Source organism: Tupaia chinensis, unplaced genomic scaffold, assembly GCF_000334495.1.
Source record: "Tupaia chinensis unplaced genomic scaffold, TupChi_1.0 Scaffold000078_1, whole genome shotgun sequence".
NCBI lineage: Eukaryota > Metazoa > Chordata > Mammalia > Scandentia > Tupaiidae > Tupaia > Tupaia belangeri.
In genome coordinates, this window is record NW_006159539.1 from 4,747,754 (window position 1) to 4,751,274 (window position 3,521).

The following is a 3,521-nucleotide window of genomic DNA, read 5'->3' on the forward strand; positions in this document are numbered from 1 at the left end:
TCTAATATTTCAGAAATAGTTTAAACTTATTTATTTAACCTCAAAGACAGGCTATTTCCCTCAAGACCCATGGCTCTGAAATAGTCAACGTTCTGTTTCCACAATGCCAAAATCGTTTTTGGAAGGCGAATGTTAGAGAGAAAAACTCAGACCTGGTGGGGCTGTGAAATACGTGCTGCAAAAAGTCTGCGCCTCGGGGGTGTCTTTAAAATGGCCACTATTGAAAAACCAATTTCCTTCATCCTGGAAAGGCTCATGAAATATTCCATACTGTAAAATCTTTGACCTACTCAGACTGCTCGCAAATGCCGGGCCTTTAAATTTCGGTCATATCCGTATGCTTGCGTTCTTTTGTCTCTTTCCCCAGCTACTCTACAATCACACAACATGCTGCAGATTTTTCACATAGGACAAAGAAAAGTTTCAGCTACTATTAGTTACCTCCAGGGGATCACGAAGAAATCATTTTGTCAATTTACAAGAAAAGAGGAAAGTTGACCACAGTTTAGTCCACCTACAAAGGGAGCCATCCCTAATAAATAAGAGTTCAAAGTTCTGCTGTCAGAAAAAATATCTCAAAGCTACCAGAATAAAGAACGTATACTCTTCTCAAGTGCAGGGTCCCCGTGCATAACGTAGTGAATTTCGGCAGGAAATGCTCTTCTTTCCAATTAACTGCACACTCTGTTCTTTCCGGCAATACGGCAATACGTTATCTACGGAGTCAAAGGACTATCCGTCAAGGACGCCATATCTACACTGTCTCTGAACCCAAGCTTAGTTCTCACCACTTCCAGAATGCTCTTGACTAGCTAATGAAGTACTTTGTCTTCTCTAGTGACGTGGTAATGAATTCACAGATTGGCACCATCCTTTCCCCGAGCAATTTCATTTCAAAATTTAGAAATCCCCTGTAGCATCCACCACCAACTCTATAACTAAAAGTCCTTCCCTAAGGCTTTAAGAATATGTTTTGGAGCCAGTAGGTCACGTAGTGGTTAAGGCGCTGGACTCCCACATAGCTGACCACAGTTTGAGTCCCAGATCTCGTGGCTTGACACTCAACACTGGGTGCATGTGTGTGGGTGCCCAAAATCCAGAGAATGGAGGAGAAGGGATTGCAGCATGGCCATCCCCCTGTGGGGGGAGGTGATTTCTCACTTTTTCTCTCTTTCTGTCTCTGTCTCTCTGGCAAGTGCATGTGCTCTATAGCAAAAATCTCTCGAAAGAGAAAAAGAAAAAGAAAGAAAGACTGGCTATATTTCTTCTGACATGGATGAGGATGATCAAGAAGTCCCCTTCTAGCATGCTCCTCTCTGATCACTCAGGTACCCTGGGCTTCTGTATGGCTCGGGTTTAGGCTGTTTTCTGTAACTCTGCCATCCTATCTCGTGAGAGCTGCACAGGTCACTGTTCGCTGTGGTCCTCCAGGGTCTCATTTACAGGTTAGAAAGTTCCACTGACAATGATTCCACATTTATCTCCAAACCAAAACCCTCCAGTGGCTCCTGAAAAATAAGGTTCAAAGTCAAGAGCTGACGAAAACCAACCAGAGACATGTATGTGCTGGAGCAAGACCGGCAGTGTGAACCACCGACTTCCACATGGAGGTAGGGAAAACTCCGGAACAACAGCTCAGAGCGGGAGGAGAGCTGCGGACCTTCCCCAGGCCCTTCCTAGCACATGGCTCTTCCGGTAACCTGTCAATCTAGCACCAGAACATAAGTGAACAAAGGGCTATTACCCGTTCCCTAAAAGCTATGGTTGGAGCCAGCAGGTGGCACAGTGGCTAAGGTGCTGGACTCCCACATGACCAACCACAGTTCGAGACCCAGACCTGGAGGCTTGAAACTCACGCTGAATGTGTGTGCATGCATGCCCAAAATCTTAACAGGAGAATAGAGGGGAAGGGATTATGGTATGGTCAACCCTTCTGGGGGGTGATTCCTCACTTTCCCTCTCACTGTTTCTCTCTAGGAAGCGCACACATCTTATAACAAAATTCTATCTCAAAAAAAAAAAAAGGCTATGGTTATAAACATTGCTTATTTGGAGGTCATGCATGATGACCTTCAAGTCGGGCCTACTGCTGTCACCACCAAAGCCTGGAGAGAGCCAGGCGTGGGCTGCTGGTGTCCAGTGTGACATCTCCCGCCTGTGGTGACCCCTCAGGGCTCTTTCCCCTCCTTCCTCAAGAGATCGACTCTTTCCTTTAATTTTTCTCAACTGCCCTCTTTGTTTCTGGGGAAAAGACTCTTTGCTCGCTTTCTGTCTCTCTGTCTGTCTCTGTCTGGCAAGTACATGCGCCCTATCACAAAAATCTCTCCAAAAAAAAAAAAAAGATGCATAACTTTAAAATGACGATGGTGCACCCAGATGCAGGTCTATTTAGGAAAGGAAAGAGCGCCCCGAAAGTCTGATTTTCAACTATTGTGGCAGTGAAAAATTTAGCAGTCGTTAAAAGTTGAGGCATTTCTTAATACAAGTCAGACCTACTTTTCGGAATCCTCTGCAGGTGTGGGGTTATAGAAACTTTAGACATCGCGGCTTGGCAACTGCAAAGCTCCGACCTGCTCTTCTCCCGGCCTAGGCTGGGGAATGCGGGCCCGTTCTGTAATGGTAGGTGTGTTTTGCCAGAAAACTCACAGATTTGTGGGTGGAGTCAACTGGGAGGCTGGAAAGATTTTTCAAAAATCTGTGAAAGCTGCATACCGCAGGGACTTCCAAGAGGTGAAAAATAATACCTTAGGGGTTAGCAAATTTCCACTGTATGTGGAGCCAAAGGTGCAGCTCTGGAAACATGACAAGAGACTGATGGTTACTGGAGAGGGGAAGGCTGACAGCTGGCTGGGCGTGTCCTCAGGTCACCGCGTCACTGAGTGCAGCAGTGAAGGTCCCTCCCGATCTTGGGCTAGTGGACCTATCATTCTGAATGGCTGCTCTATACACATCTCATTAGAACTTGGAAACTATGAAAAGGCGACAGACCAGAGAGACAAGTCCCTACGCAACCAGGGCATACAGAGAATCACCTTATAACGGTCACCCTCAACTCTGAGGCATTCGCAAGTCTAAGGAACTGATACAAAGCTATTCACCCAGCTTCCTTACCCCCACCCCTCAGGGCCCCTGTCGAATGTACTTGTTTGGAGCCAATAGCTGTCCACAGTTTGGGGATTCTGGGATAAGGTAGAGTTAAGAACCCATGGCTTAGGGCCAGCAAGTGGCATGGTGGCTAGGGCACTGGATGCCCACATGGCTGACCGTGGTTTGAGTCCTAGACCTAGCGACTTGCTTTCTTTCTCTCTTGTTCTCTTTCTCTGTCTCTCCTGATGAGCGTGCATGCTCTATAGCAAATTAAATAATAATAATGAATAAAGTTTCATGTCATTTCTAGTAAAGAAAACACACACCCATTAGAAGGGAATTTATTGTTAGTTTTAAACAAGTAGGAAGGAGCTACTGAGGCAGAGGCTGTTGATGCCCACCGTCCAGGACAGAGGCATGGCCAAGGGCCGGGG

General features: G+C 46.3%; 1 protein-coding gene across 6 annotated transcripts in view; it reads right to left on the minus strand.

Annotated features, from left to right (window-relative positions):
• Positions 1 to 3,521, minus strand: part of ADAMTSL3 (ADAMTS like 3) — a 266,629-nt gene that overhangs the window by 27,615 nt on the left and 235,493 nt on the right. The window lies entirely within an intron of this gene.